Source organism: Prenolepis imparis, unplaced genomic scaffold, assembly GCF_030444845.1.
Source record: "Prenolepis imparis isolate NDT839.2.m4 unplaced genomic scaffold, iyPreImpa1.0 SCAF_5, whole genome shotgun sequence".
Taxonomy (NCBI): Eukaryota; Metazoa; Arthropoda; class Insecta; order Hymenoptera; family Formicidae; genus Prenolepis; species Prenolepis imparis.
This window is the reverse complement of record NW_028141163.1, coordinates 13,438,922-13,455,958: the sequence shown is the minus strand read 5'-3', so window position 1 is coordinate 13,455,958 and position 17,037 is coordinate 13,438,922. Positions and strand designations below refer to the sequence as shown.

Sequence of the window (17,037 nt, the reverse complement as noted above, 5' to 3'; positions counted from 1 at the left end):
TACATCAATATACGTCCACTTTGTCTTATACAGGAATAAATATATCTTCTTTAGGAAATAATAAATAGAGCATAAATAGAATTTGTGTGTGTGTGAATTACGTAATGATCGAAACGCGCGACATCGACATGACAAATGCGAGAGGCAGGGGGAATAATGCATGCCAGAAAAGTTGCACTAATCGAAAAGTCGTCGTATCTGGCCGCGGAATAAAGTTCGCATTTCTCGCATGCACAACAGACATCGCGCGAGGTAAAGGCATCGCGTCGAGACTCGAGCTGTCCCGTGCAACTTTCGTATCTCGTTCGTATTCGACGTTGCACGACACAAAAATTTGCAAGTAAATGAACGGGATTTAAACGTCCATCTTTCGCTCTCTTCGAGCCGCTGGTATACCAACTCGAGTTCGTGCCAAGTAACAAAGACAGAGCTTAAACAAAGAAGCGTGGGAGAGAGGGAGAAATGGTGAAATCTCCCGTCACGGCATTAATTAATCGTCTAAACTTTTAAGTAAATCGTCGTGCGGCGAGTCCCTCGTTCCTCCTCCTCCTCCTCTTCTTGTCTTTGTCTTTGCCATTCTGCACGTCACCGACCGGCATCATCAAACTATTTATTATTCGAACCGCGACGAATGTTTCCAAAACATAAATTTCTACCGACGTGGGGCAACTTTCCGAAAGCTCGTCGTGACCAGTGGCGACGATAAATCGCGCGATCCCAGAATGCAGAGAGATAGGATTAACTGGAGAGAAAGGATGAGATTAGAAAGATAAAAAGAAGTATAGCTAGCATTTTCGTAACGTATCGAGTAGGAATAAGAAAAGAAGCATCTCTGGTTGGTTTAAATTCTGCTATATATATAATTATTATTAATTTAACGTGAAAAGCTTGTTCGCGCGAAATATGTCACAACAAACTAAAGTTAGGACAAATTAATTAAATTTTAGGACAAATTAGCTCTAATCAATTAAATTAATGATATTAAGACAGTATGTTAAAAGTCTGAATTGTAAATATTTTTTATGAAAAATATAAAGATATCTTTCGTTATTTGTGCAAGATGAAAAATTTTTCATCATCTAAATATTAACTGTTCTTACTTGATAAAGCAAGAAAAATTAGTGCGAAAGCATCTGTTCAGGGTGAAGTATAGCTTGATGGCAATGTAAAAACATGTCGACTGTCGTTCTCTTTTAAATCCGCGAGACGATTCTATTCTCAGCGATGTAAGAAATGGCGGGAAAGGACATTAATTTCCGGTCTCTCGTTCGCAATGAGAGCCTCGTTTTTACGGTCAGCTTTATGCCGCACCACTCAAATAAGCTGAAAATTATGTGCTGTGTAAGTGGAGAATGGGGGGGAACTTTTCCCGAGGCAGTTCGTAAGAAAAGCTGAAAAGATATCGCCGTAATTTCATGCCGTAATGTAAAGTCAGGCCGATAAAGATAACAGAGTCTATTGTATAGAGAGTAATTGAATATTTCTGAAAAAAAAAATAAATCGTTTATACCTTTCCGCAAAAATTTATTATATTTGACTTGAAAAAAAATTTGTTTTATTTATTTTCCTATTCTCTCTCATATATTCCGCGACATCTTTTTTATTTTACTTAATTATCGGAATCGTTGACATCTCTCTGATGCTAGAAGAATAGTGTAATTAAATCAATCCATTAATTACATGCATATTCCCAGAGCTAATAATATTAATTGTGTGGGGGCAGGTAAAGAGAAAGAGAGAGAAAGAGGGAGGAGGAGACAGAGAAAGTGTTTACATGCGCATTGTTTGTCATATAATTCATCACGCGATCAAGAGATCGTAGAGGGTCTGGGCTAAATATCTTGGAACATACGAACAATTTCCAAACTATTAACTCGCGCGCCGAATAATAGATATTGTTCCACTTATAGTTATCGTACGCCACACAGGAGTTATCGACTCCCCTGACGACTGTAATCGTAGAAGTAGTTTCAAGGATCCGTTTTCAGCGGTCGACGCTAATAGTAACGCGATATTGAGTTTCCGTTGTATTTACGAGTACTGGTCTTTGCCGGGAGGTAACATAGGTATTCCTGAGTCGTTAGGTTACCGCACGACCGCGATTCCTCAGTGCAGTATTACGTTCTACTTATATCGCGAGCGCGCCAAGTGAGCTTTGCGAATGGCGGTTTTGGATTAATTAGTTTTGGTTTGGCTCGGATCACGTTGCTGTGTTACTCTGTATAAGCGCGATTAATTCGATAACACGCTGGTAGTAATTTAACTTCTGTTAATCTATATTAGAAGTTAGCACTCTATCTACGGAATCTTCATATAACTGGTGAGATATAATCTTTCCTATAAAAGGATTTTAGAATTTCTGATTTCGAAAAATATGTATTCTAGCGATTAAGTGTGAAAAATAAGAATCTGAATGTGAAAGTTGATATATTTCGTATCAACTTTAACATTCTCGTTATATCAAAATCGATAATAGCTTTTTTGATTAGGATCGACTTCAGTTTTGATGGAACTCTTGAAGTATCATATTCGGAAAATGCTAGACATTCAAAAAAATGTTCTAATCACTGGGGAACTATTTTAAGATATTGTATATGAAAATCTTATTTCGATTTAAGTTTTAGACGATCTCAAAATTTGAGATAGAATAATGTATAGAGTAAATTTTATAATTTTATACGTCGCAAAAATATTTACAGAGAAGTAACATGCAAAGTTAGCATACAAAATACATTCAGGATATACGTGTAAATTATTATATAAACGGAATTTATTTTATAATTGATTTTTGTCGCAAATTAAAAATGGCCTTTTTTATAATTTGTAATATTATCATACCAATAATTCGTAATTTATTTATTTATCTCTATCAATGATCAAATAACGATTAATTTGTTAATTTTTTTTATAATTTTCTCACTAAAATAGTTCATTGTGTTACATTTGTTGTAAAATCGTTTCGTATATAAATCTATCGTTCGAATCAACACACCTGAATAAATATTCATCGACAGTGCATTTCTCTCCGATAATCTATTGAGCTAATATTTTTATTTACATACGTATATCATATACATATTAATCCTGTAATGCGATCGTGTTTATTATTAATGTATTAATAATACATATACAATACATGTGCTATAATATCGCGGTCGTCAAAATAAATAATATTTGTTGTGTGAACTTGGAGTTAATGGATGTAATAATGGATCGGCAGAGCAAGTTATTCAAATCATCTGTCCGCAAGTTGTTATTACGATATTAATATTATAAACTGTCGTCGTATCGATCGGTATATATAAAGTATCTCCGTTTCTCCCTTTCTTCATGAGTATCTTTTATCCTGACGTCTATTAAAGCTTCGTTATTCAATGCGTTCTTTTAATGGCGCTTTAGCGATGACATAATTTATCTTTCAATGATCGTCTCGATCATTACTATCCCGCCATCTCATTAATTTCTCAAAGTTTAATCATAAATCTATATAGAAAAAGGAGAAGAGAAAATATCGGGAAACAGAGATATAAAGATGAAAAAAATGACTAATTGGCTGTTTGATTTATGATAATTATGAACAATTATAATTTTTTTTATTTTATAAGAAGTTAATATAGTGAATGAAGATAACATTCTTTAAGTACATTTTAGACAATGATTTGAGATAGATTTTTATCTAAATAATTTTACCTTAATATTATACTTATTCTTAAAATTAATTAATTAATATTATACATTTGAAAAGAGAATGCATAGAATACGTAATTAAAATATACGACACGAATTATAAATGAGATTCTGTAAAGAATTCTGTCGAGATTTATAAATTGTTTAAAGTGGACTATAGAGTCTCGAGTCTGCTCAGATAATAATAAGGAAGAATAAAGTATATTAACAAAAATGATGTTAGGATGCACGTTATATAGGATATTGTATAAATTTTTTCATGTTCTCGTATATAAATGTATTCCGCATAAAATTAACTTTTGGTTAACTTTTGGAACGTTTTTCAAGCGTTTTTTAAAATACTATTGCATAAATATAAAGCGTAGATAAAAGAACACAGAGAAAGAAAAATCGAGATAAGAAAATAAAATAATATAACAGTTCGCGGTGCATTCGGTTCAGTGCATCGCCCGTTAAGGCGATGACAAGCCAGCCCACAATAGCTTCACGCGCGTGTCTCTACTTTTCAGTCTACTCCATCTTCTTCCAGTGTCATCTTGGTATACCATGCGTTCCGATTCTCTCGGTTACTACACCAATCGAGAAGAAGTCTCCCTCTTGCGCCTTGATCGCCCTCACTTATTCGATAGTTCTTCTATGTATAGGTATATACATATATGTATATATAATAGCATCGCGATCATTCGGAACATAATTCAGTCCCAACGATCGTCCTGATCGTTAATGTCCCGCTCCCGCGGTCTCGTAAATTCTCCGGCTTGAGCCTTTATATAGCGCGCGTGTAGATGCGAGGAAGGCGGGGGATAGGAGGGAATGACGGTAGAATTGCGGCGTGCAGAGGCGCCGTCCGTGTGGATGGGAGGACGAAGGGGAGGGCCGGGAAGGGCACCAAAGAGAGAGATAGTCACTATCAATTTTCCTCTAATGGGAGTGCAGCGCCGTAACGAGGTCGTACGAGAGAACCGGGGGTAGAGTGTCGCGAGCGATCGCACACTCGCGGTAACGAACTCACGACATATTGCGTCACCGACATTAATGACGTAACGAGAGAATTGACGATGCCACACTGTCTCTCAGACGGTCTAGCTCGAAAATTTTCCGAAAATTCGAGTCTCTCCAAAGATTCTCTGTCTCTCTCGCTCTCTTTATCTTCCTCTCTCTTTCGCTTTTACAGTAGCATTTTCGATAGAAAATTCAGAACTCGAATGATGATTTTCTGTAGAATTATATGCGGTCGTGTGCGATATTTCGTACTATGTAACGCTGCAAGGAGAGAACTTGTGTATCAAACTTTTCTTATTAGATCTGTCATTCTAGCGCGGAGGTGACGAAACCACCTGAGGATGCAACTTTTATTTTTCAAAAGACGTTACGTGCTCGAGTCTCTGGGAATCGGAAATAAATTTTTATTTTTAAGTACGATCGCGAAATTAATCTGATAAATTGTAACGTTGTAAACAATCATTCAGTCATTTCGCATAAATCTTTCGGACATATTAGACGGAATTATGGACAATTTTTATATTACGTAGCAGATGTGCACAGAATCAGAGTCAGTATGCGTGGATCTTCAGCATATCTGTTTAAAAGTTTAAATAAATGCGTCAGATAAATGTATCTTTTGTTAGACGCGCATTGTGTTGGCGGGGAAATATGCGAATGTTGCGTACTTAATATGCATATTACGGCGTTTCTGTATATTTGCGTTGCAGCTAGTGCATCAAGACGCACCGTGTCGCTATGATATACGGATTTACGCGATGTTTACGAAACCTGAATCGCGGTTGGTATCACGGAAGACGGAATTGGAAGCTGCCACTAAATCATTGACTTACCGAGTTCAAACGCGCCTTCGCTCGACGAGGCGAGGCCATGTGCTTTTACGGTCGCGCGTTTACCGCAATTGAGAAATACGGAATAACTCTCTCGTATAACTGCGATATACATTTTAATACATTCTATTACGCTCTAATACATATAATTTAACAAAATTAGAATATTAATTAAAAATCAATCTATCTTAAAGATTACACTGACAAGAGAGAATTTTCTCTTAGAATTTATCCTGAAAGTCATGGTAATCGTGGGATAATAATTTTACTAAACTGCATGGTAAAATTAATCAAACATATTTTATATTTTATTGTAATAGATATTATTATTTTTATCGTGATAAATATTAATCAAAGAAATTCTTATAAAATTCTTTCCATACCATATTATCCCATGATTACCATGATTTTCAGAATAAATTCTAAGAGAAAATTCTCTCTGTGTACGTGCACGGATTTGGTATGATGTGCAATAATTAAGAATTTTTCAATTTCTCAATAAAATGAAGTATATATATTCTCTCTAATATCAAAATTCAGGAAGTGAATTTAGTTAGTATTTAGGCATTATATCTAGAAATCTCTCTCTATGATGCCACGTGTGTAAACGTGAAAAATGAAAAAATTTCGATTTTGAAAGTGATTTATGGACACCTGTCTTCCTATCTTTCTCTCTCTTTCTCTCCCTTTCCCTATTCAACATTTGTTGAACGATCGTATCGTTCGATGTAAATGCATTTCATGAATATGCATGCGCTTTGTACGCATTCCCTAATTATCGTATACACAATTTTGCTAATCGATAACATCGAGCTGGCAAAAACATTGTATTATATTCACGTAAAATGCGATCCTATTAGTTTGTGCAAATCAGTTTTGCGAACCGTAATAATTTCGGAGTTACACACACAAAAAATATAACGCGAAAACGCTCATGATATACATTTTCTAAAACAAGTTTTAATAGTAATAAATATTTCGACATATTTTTTAATTAACGCGCGAAATTATCGCAAAGTAATAAAGCGAGCGGGAAAAATTGCGACGCAAACAACATGAAGAAAACTCTTCGTCAAAATTGCGAAAAATGCAAGGGGGAACCGTCCCCCTCCGCTACTGACGATCGAATTATTGTGGTTTTGCCGTACAAAATTTCTAATTTTATTTTTGTCGTCGCGAGACGCTTCCTCCGACTCGTCGTCGACTTTTTCCGGAATTAACGAAGAAATTTTCGTAACTCTTTCTGCACTTCCAGCGAAACAGGGGGTGGGAGGGGGAGGACGACTAGCGATGAGAAAGGAGGGCATCCCCCCGCGAGGATGAAGTGTCGGCTAATGGCGATAAGCCGTCCGCCGGAAACGAGCATTTCTGCGGGAAGTTGGCGAGTTCAGCGTTTTCATCCCTATCCTCCGCGCATATGCGAAAGAGAGAGAGAAAGAAAGAAAATGCGATCTAAAAAAGAGTAAAAACGAGGTACGCGGAATGAGAGATTTGACGAGGTAGCTGAAATCTCGCGGCGAGGAAAATTTTCAGTACGCGCGCGCTCGATGATGCTTTTTCATCGGCCGGGTTTTCGCTCGCCGCGTCGTGAAGTTTCGTCGGCGCGTAATTCAGATCTTACAGTTGTTTTAAGTTTCATAATGGTTTTTACGACGGACCGAGACGCAAAGAACAAATTCTCGGGGCTACCGGCGCGAATAGTTCGACGAGGAATATCGGAGAGGATATAAATAGAGGCGAGAGAGAAAGAGAGCGCGTTGCGTCATTTCGACGTGCAGAAATTGTATGGTCTCACATTTTCTCGAGAATGGTAGAAGCGTCGTGAACCTCGGCAGTTTTTGATATTCACGGCGATAAAGATCGGCGCGCGTGTTCTCATAAAGATAATTATATATAACATATTCTCGACTTTCAATTCTCCGCAATGTTCGCACATGTGGGAGACACATAGCTATAGTTATAAAAAACGATAAGGAAAGAAAAATAAAATAAAACGAAGGATTTATATTATTCGCGAGCTTCCGCACGTCTCAATAAATTTCGAGATATCGTGTGGCATTATATCGTGGCAGATTATGACCCAACTTTCGCCTTTTGATTACTTGTTTCTTCTTGGCAACGTATAGCTTTATATTGGCCGCACGCGATATTCGACATGGTGTGACATTTGGAAAACTTGTAAAAGAAATTACACCTGGTGTATCGCGTAATAACGCGTAAATTCTTTTCGACAAGTTTTCGCTGGCATTCTTTGAGAACTCATCGAGATAAGTGCCTTGCTTCGATGCGATCAGACCAACATTGCTGAGAATTAACGTTCGCAAAAAGAATCTAGAAAAGCGCTATATTTATCGAGACTCGTTAAAGTTGTCATTTGTCGTAAAGTCCAGAGTAAATCGCTCAAAAATTTTGTTATATTCGAAGAAAAAAGGGAGAGAAAGAGAGAAAAAATAATAACTATTTATTTAACATATCAATTCTTAATTAATTTTTATGCTGATTGTGCATAAGTAGCAGTTTACTTATTAATTATTTTATGCCGTCTGATTTAAAAAAATTATTAAAGTATTCACACACAGCACGTTTTTTAATGTGATTGAAATTTTGCACGATTATACCATAGATATCATTCGAAATCATCATGAATAATATTAATAATAATTTAATAGTATATTTTTATGGATATTTGTAGTGAATATTTTTCTTCGTGTTTTTATATAGTAGCGACTGTATCTCTTTATTTATGAAATTCTAAATGGATAATTATGCGTTTTATTAAAAGCGTGAGCGATGAATTGCGCCTTGAGAACCCGACTTTTGCTGACTAAATGTTAGATCCCTAAGGAAAAGCACGCGATCCTTAAAGAGTCATTAATTATTCTTATGAGAAAGTGTTACTGAGATCTTCGAGACTTTCTGCGTTGCATCTCCGCCACGATAGCGAATGGAAAGAAAAAAAAATTTTCGCATTAAATATTTTCCTACTGCTTGATATTTTCTTACTTGATCGCGTTTTTCATGAGTAAGCTCGATAACAGGAAGGAATAAATTTACTTGAGGAAATAAGTAGTAATAGCCTTCATAAATTACTTCATAAATAATAATATTCTTAGAGAAATTTGAAGCCCTATAAAGCACTAGCGGATCCTGACGTCGATAATAGGGGGGGTGGAGGGGGGTTGCAAAATTATTTTATTTAATATTTTTGATTTCATGATTAGCTTTTATTCCAGGATCAACGACGTCGATAGCTCTTTAATGTTTGTTTTTCTTTATTTATATTTTTTAAACAAATTCAGCAAAACTTTCTTTTAATTTGCAAGGGGGGAGGGGTTAAACCAAGATCCGCCAGTGTATATATATATATATTATATAGATATAAAGAATTTCGCTTAATTATTTTCGTGCAACGAAATTATCTCGTCATTTCGTCCTATGTCTGACTTAATCTATACTTAACTCCTTGAATGCGTAATGAGTATAATTTACAGTGTATCTTATACTTTTATATATATATACATATATATAATATATATAAAATATATATATATGTATATATAAAAGTATAAGATAGACTAAATTATACTCATTACGCATTCAAGGAGTTAAGTATAGATTAAGTCAGACATACGACAAAATGATGAGATAATTTCGTTGCACGAAAATAATTAGGCGAAATTCTTTATATCTATATAATATATACAATATGTATGTATAAGATACACTGGAAATTATACTCATTACGCATTCAAGGAGTTAAGTATAGATTAAGTCAGACATACGACGAAATGATGAGATAATTTTGTTGTACGAAAATAATTAGGCGAAATTCTTTGTATAGGATATAATATATATTATATAGATATAATATATATTATATAGATATAAAGAATTTTACCTAATTATTTTCGTGCAATTATCTCATTATTTCGTTGTATGTCTGACTTAATCTATACTTAACTCCTTGAATGCGTAATGAGTATAATTTACAGTGTATCTTATACTTTTATATATATATACATATATATAATATATATAAAATATGTATATATAAAAGTATAAGATAGACTAAATTATACTCATTACGCATTCAAGGAGTTAAGTATAGATTAAGTCAGACATATGACAAAATGATGAGATAATTTCGTTGCACGAAAATAATTAGGCGAAATTCTTTATATCTATATAATATATACAATATGTATGTATAAGATACACTGGAAATTATACTCATTACGTATTCAAGGAGTTAAGTATAGATTAAGTCAGACATACGACAAAATGATGATAATTTCGTTGCACGAAAATAATTAGGCGAAATTCTTTATATCTATATAATATATACAATATGTATGTATAAGATACACTGGAAATTATACTCATTATGCATTCAAGGAGTTAAGTATAGATTAAGTCAGACATACGACGAAATGATGAGATAATTTTGTTGTACGAAAATAATTAGGCGAAATTCTTTGTATAGGATATAATATATATTATATAGATATAAAGAATTTTACCTAATTATTTTCGTGCAATGAAATTATCTCATTATTTCGTTGTATGTCTGACTTAATCTATACTTAACTCCTTGAATGCGTAATGAGTATAATTTACAGTGTATCTTATACTTATATATATACACTAGCGGATCCTGACGTCGATAGCTCTTCAATGTTTGTTTTTCTTTATTTATATTTTTTAAACAAATTCAGCAAAACTGTTTCTTTTAATTTGCAAGGGGGGGGGGGTTAACCCCCAGGATCCGCCAGTGCTATAAAGCATATTATTAAATTGCTTTTAAGAAAATGCAAAGCAGGTAGAAATTAACTTGTCCCAAATATTCACACACACATATATCTTTCACTCTATTTCTCTCTTTCATAAGTCACAATTCTGTCGTAGAATTGTGGATTGCTGTATATCGAAAAATACATAAATATATCAGAAGTCTAAGTAACACGATGTGACAGTAAATACGACGTGTATACATTTTACAGAAACAGACTGTTCAATAATTTCGAGAGATAATATAAAATTAAAAATCTTTTTCTCTTTCTTTACAATCGTGTTTTGTAATGATTTATACATCAAATATCGCGAGATATTGCAAACAAACTGTAAGATTTTGCGAAGAGAAAACTCGAAAGCGGGACGAGAGTTGATTCCTCCAAAATTTATCGGACTGAAACTACCGTATGTCGAGGTCGAGCGGAGGACGACGTCCGAAATTCACGGAAATTCGCAGTACCCCAAGCTTTTCGGTTCAACGTGACGTAAAAGCAAAACGGAAAAAGGTGTCTCTCTCTCTCTTTCTTTTTTTTCTCCTTGTTGCGTTTTCTCTTTCTCGGCAGCTGACACGCGGACTGCGCGCGTGGACGCGATTATTTAAGGGCAAATGCATGCGTCTGAACGGGAAAAGGAGGGCTGCATGCATTTCGGTGTAGAAAGTATAGTGTAGGAAGACGGGAAAGAGGAATCCGCACGAAAGAGGCTGGTAGATAGGCGAAAGGGAAGACTTAGTTATCCCCGAAAGGAATGGCGGAATAGGATTCTCTGGTTTCCAGGCTACCCGTCGCGCAAATAATCTCTAAGGCGCACGTACCTTTTTCACGACATCTCGCTGCCTAGGTAGCTCGAGGCGATGGAAGCGCGATTGCGGGTAAGTTGACTCGCTTCGAGTAGAGTTTCGTTTCGCAAACGAATTATTTTACGGGAAGGAATAGCGACTGTTATGTGTGTTTCGCGATCGTATTACATAGCGTTATTAATACCCCCGTAAGCAAAGTTTGTCGCTGTTGATGCGAGATAGTTAAGATTGAAATCACGAGATATGGGAAAAGAAAAATCGCGTATTTTTTTTTGACCGAGTAACATCGTCGTTTTTGTTCAGGCGAGAGATTGCGATTTCCTTTCACGCTCAAGTCGGAGTCAATTATCTTTGCGACGCGACATGTCGCCCGTTCAACGTCTCCCCCGAGAAAAATTCGGGAACCGAAATTCCATAAGGAATATACAACCTCAAGGAGTGGCGGCTTCCTCTAAATCCACCGTGGGAAGCTGCAATTTGCGCAGCGTTATCGCGTTACGATCCCTCTGAATGCTGTAACAGCTGCTTTCCGGCACATCCGGCGGAATCGAAAGCGTTATCGGGTAAGAGATTCGTTATCGTCTCTGTCGCCGTAAGAGACATCTTCACCCTCTCTTCGGCGTCGTTATATCCGCGATTCGCATCGTTACAACGGGAAAATCAAGCAAACGGCGGTTTTCGCGGACCCGGGCGTCGAAAGGAAGAGAGAAATAGATAGATAGGGAAAGAGAGAGGATGCAGGAAATTCGGGAACGGCGTTTCCCCGTAGGAGCAGTCGGTGCCAGTCAGACAAACTTGTCCAAACCGGAATAACCGACCCTTAAGAACCGTCGAGGCGACGGAGAGTACCTACGGGAGAGGAAAGACGGGTTTCCATCGCTACCTCATTGTTTCCGCGCGATTCCCGAGGAATTTCTCGAATTTCCTCGTCCCCCGTTCGAGGACGTCACAAAATTAGAGCGTCGAATTCGGAACGATGCATGGGACCGTGATCCTTTCAGCCATCTTGCCGTCGAAAATTCGGGATTCGAAAATTTCGGATCGAGCAGCTTTTTCGTGTCAATTCTACTTCGCGTTAGAAACGAGATACATGTCGTAAATAAATTGAGAAACAAACAAAGTGTATTTTGCGCCGGATGGAGAATGCACGATGATGCGATTGCTAAGCATATATTTTTAATAAATTATCATTCATTGATGAGATCAGAATATCAAAAAAGCGGTCAGTGATTTCTTTGACTGAATTTAATGCAACTAAGATACTTTGCATTAGTGGAAGCAATGTATAATATAAATATTTCTTAATAAAAGTATCGTTTTTATTGATGAAAACATCTTTTTCCGTGCCCAAAGGACAGAGAGAGACAGCCATCTTTTTCTTCTTTTATAAACTTCAAATAATCGCGGGTGAAAAATTCTCGGCCAGATATACTGTCGCGTTTTTCACACGAATTTCTTTTCTTTCCGGCCTTTGGGCCTTTATCTCGTGGATCCTTTCTTCTTTCTTTTCCTCCGGTTTTCATGTTTTATTTCGCCGCAACTTGACCTCCCGACAACCGCAATGCCAGAAATGTAAATATTTATACCAACGGGCCGCGCAGTTTCGCACGATACTGCATCATTTCTGACACGCGCGCTCCAGCCACATAAATCTGACGAATTGATTTTCCATAGGTCCATGTGTGATGAAATTGGAACGTGAAAAAGAAAAAAATGTTTGTTTGTTCTTTACATTTTTTTAAGAATGAACTGCTCTGTTATAATAATGTGCATTACATTTTCAAGAATTATTGAGAAAATAAGTATTGCAAAATTTATTTTGTTACTGAACACACTCGTGTGTACACACAATAGATAAACTTATATTTTATATTTTTTAAATCATAATTTTTAATGAAATAAAAAATTATGCCACCTATACGTGTATAATATATAATAATGAAACATTTCTAATAAACGATATATTTTTTTATTTTAAATAATGAGAATTCAGATCCAAAATCTGAATAACTCTCATTGTCAAAAAGATCTCATTTAACATTGTATTAAAGTTTATCCAATATAATATTCGTTGTAAAGAAATGCATATTTTTTTTTGATATTACATTGTTGAATTTTAAAAATATTTATAAGCGTATTATGAGTTCCCATGTGTAATTAAATTGCCACATCTTCTAATTTTTGGGGGGTTTAATAATTATTTTCGCGTATCTATGTATTACGGCTTTGTAACAATACACTGACTTATATTTTTTTCCTTTTCTAAACATTAAATAAAAATTTAACGAATATGCTATTTCATGCTTATACGATGAAGTGATATAACTTTTTATCAGAACACGGCACCCTATCTTCTTTTCTCTTTTTTCAACGCCTTATTTTTAGACACTTGACACCGTTAACAAATCCATAGCTAAAGCGAGCTCTTTTTAACTCTGGTTTCGAGTGTCAGCAACCGTCATAATCTCGCGTTCTCTTATCTGTGATCCCTTCCCATCTTACCACGGCTTCTCTCGTCATCCGAGAATAGGGTGGGATATTCGCCCGTTGGGAGAGAACTAATCTAGCTTCATCGAAGTCCTTCGATATGAAGGGTAGCGGAGGAGAGAGTAATTCTTCCTTTAAAGTTAACGCCTTCGAAGAAACGGGATAGACGCGGGTTTCGCGACTTCTTTCTCATACTCGTTTCAATCTTGTGATTGCCTCTCTCGAGTCTACATCAAAAAGTTCCGTTTTAACTACCAAGATCTTCAATCTCTGATTCAAGAACTTGTCGACTTACACATTTTCCGAAATTACATTTTGCTAGTAAAATTATTCATGTTAATAAGTTAACTGCTAAGAAATATATGAAATTGGAATATATATTAGTGGAATTAACTGAAATTTATATTAGTTTTTCAAAAAATTTATGATAAATGTTATAAAATTCGTGTTATAATACTTTATGTATAAGATATTTTATGTCTAAATTTGTGTGCATTCAAACTTTTATTTTTCTATAAGTATTATCTTTAAATAAAATTAACAAATAGTATATGTATATATATGTATATATACATATATAACTATCATTTTATTATTATTTAGAAAATATGCGAATCAAATTATTTGATTTCAAGTAAGAGAATCTGTAAATATTTGATGAATGCATTTTCATTATACCACTAGATTTAAAATTCTTAAAATCATAACAGAGCGAAGAGATATTCTTTACCTTCTTCGTGTCATCATACGAGTACGGAAGGATATTCTCTTGTTGAAAGAAATTTAACCATGCTTCATCGGAGTTTTCCGAAGTTAAGAATGACTCTTTTGAAGTTAGCACCTCCATTGAAGAGGGATGATGAGATGTAATTTACGCCATGCTGGATCGTTTGACCTGGCGATTGCTGACAACTTCCAACTCTATTTCAAAAAGTCTAATCTTTCCATTAATGATCTCAGATATATTCATTCCTCTTTGTTCACTTTAAATAAGGCGATAACGAGCAAAATTTTAATTTACAAAAAGCAGATTACGAACAAATTTTCTTTTTAGATGTAATACTTTTTTTATTATTGAAATTCTTATTTTGAGATATACATATATTATACATATTTTTTTCTTAAAAGAAATCAGATACTAACATTTTTACGTACTTTTTTCTCACTTAGTTGGAATGACAGTTTCATTGAAATGAGTACTTTAATAAAATGAAGAAAATTTTCTATTATTATTTTATTATCTTCATTTTCTAATTGCTTAATTATAATTCTCGATTTTTTTTTTGCGAAACTACGTATATGTATATTACGTTACATAAAATAAAGATCGGAAAAGAAAATAACGAGAAGATTCAAAGTTGTCGGATAAAATCTTCTTGCCAGAGATTGTTCCATTGTTCATATTTTGTTTCAGTTTAGCATAGTTTGATTTTTCATTTATTATTCCGTAATATTAATTTCAAATATTTTTATCGATGAAGATAAATGAACATACACATACAACATACACACTTTTTTGCATGGTAAAAAAAAAGAATATACGTATTTTATTAAATATGTAATCATAATCTTCAATTTTTTTAATAACTACTTTTTGTATTATTGGTTATTAAATCGCATATAGAAAAAGAAATAGAAAGAAAAAAATTAGTATATAACTTAAGAAACTTCTTTATAATTTATTGATAATATTTAAGATTTTTTTACCTAATATATTATACTTGAATTAATGAAATGTATAAGAAATACTAGATATTTTTATTTTATCTTGCAAAATTATATTTGGATTCATTTACAACTTTTTTAATCATTAACAGAACTGTTATTACTCTTACTACTCATTCATATAAATAAAAAAACTAAACATTTTTTAAAAATTATTACATCTATATTTTATATAGTTTTTTTTATATATTTTTTCAATTGTTACCATTTTCAATGGAATAATTCGGCAACATAATATATTTTTTATTTTAAATTAAAAAATTTTTTTTTTAAATTTGCGGAAATCATTTTTTAATGCTTAAAAGAATTTCGCTTGCTTGATAAAGGAATTTGCTGAGACCAAAAATTTACAAGCAAGATAAATTTCGCCAAAATTCCTTCATCAACAGGGTTCTTTTCTGCGTGTTGCCGCAGCGACCACGCGTTTATATTTCCTTTGAAGCAGTCATTAGATCAAGAAGGTGCAGTGTGTCTTCGTCAGGAATCTAATCTGGCTTCCGGGAAGTGCTGCCGCGGCCTCCTTTTGAAGTTAGCTCTTGCGTGGAGAAATTCAAAGAGCAAAAACCGAGCTGCTCCAGTTTCTAGCGCACGCGATTTCTTTATTGCGAGAATCATCGGTTGTTCTGAGGAATTCGAGAAACTTTAAAGTAGAAGCTCTCTTGATTACTCTTATCTGCGAAAGAGAGAAGCCGAATCTTAATTGAAAACAGAATTAACTCGGTCTTTATTTTTTCGAGAAAGAGAGAGAAGGAGAAATAGAAGAGAGAAGTTGTGTGTGTGAAACCTTTTTTTTTTTTTTTTTATAGAAGATATATTCGTGCAATTCCGTACAATCCCGTACAATGTCATATAAAACTGTCTAAGGAATCTTCTCTTAGAATATTATTAAAGTTTTATTTGTTGATTTATTTATCCTTGTTGAATATATGTAATTCTTTTATTTTCGTCGACCCGGTTTTTATTTTCCCAGATTTGTTATTGTCAGGTCAAGGACTCGTGAATCCTTTTAACGACATGCTTGGGAGATAAGAATGCTCCTGGAAGACTGCCAATCTCGATTCCCTCGAATCAGGAAGACGAGTGAGTCAGTCTCGTACTGCGGTATATAGAGTGCGAAAAAACGGACTCGCTTGCCGCTGGGCTTTCCACAGTCAATACGCAGCCTCATGCCAAAAGGAAATCGTTTTCCCGTTTTATCTCGTTGCTTCAAAGAACGTTATGAAAAGCGTATTCGCGAGAAAATCTCGGATCGGCCCGGAGAACGTCGCGAACAAAATTGTAAAAGCCTTACGAAAAGAAGTTTAAATGTTGCGCGCTTACATATAGTGTTCACATATACGTAGATGTGTGAAAGTAGATATTAATACTAATTCAAGATTATATAATGTAAGTTTGAATTAAATTAAATCGTGTGCCATTTGTGAGACTTTTAAACACGTTAAAGAAATTTAGCTAAAATTATATATACATATTTAATAAGATATTTCTGTAGTATGTGTTTTTAATTAAATATATATTATAGAAATAATATATATCATATTATTTGATATTTATTTATATAAAAATCTACAATTTTTTGCAATGTTCATAAATGTTCATATATATATATATATAGATATATGTATATATGATACTGCAATATTTCTATTTTAATTATTAGTGATTCGTGCACACGACAGATTGATCCATAAGCCACACTAATCCAGAGCGAATAAA

The 17,037-nt window shown here is 34.4% G+C and overlaps 1 protein-coding gene across 12 annotated transcripts in view; it reads left to right on the top strand.

The window, feature by feature from the left end:
• Positions 1-17,037, top strand: part of Rho-6 (serine protease rhomboid 6) — a 122,278-nt gene that overhangs the window by 23,382 nt on the left and 81,859 nt on the right. The window contains exon 1 of one of the 12 annotated variants that reach the window (XM_083039503.1): positions 11,162-11,181. The exons of the other annotated variants lie outside the window; for them this stretch is intronic. The gene's annotated coding sequence lies outside the window, so the exon portion shown is untranslated. Of the gene's footprint in view, positions 1-11,161; positions 11,182-17,037 lie in introns of those variants that run through there. 12 annotated transcript variants of the gene reach the window in all.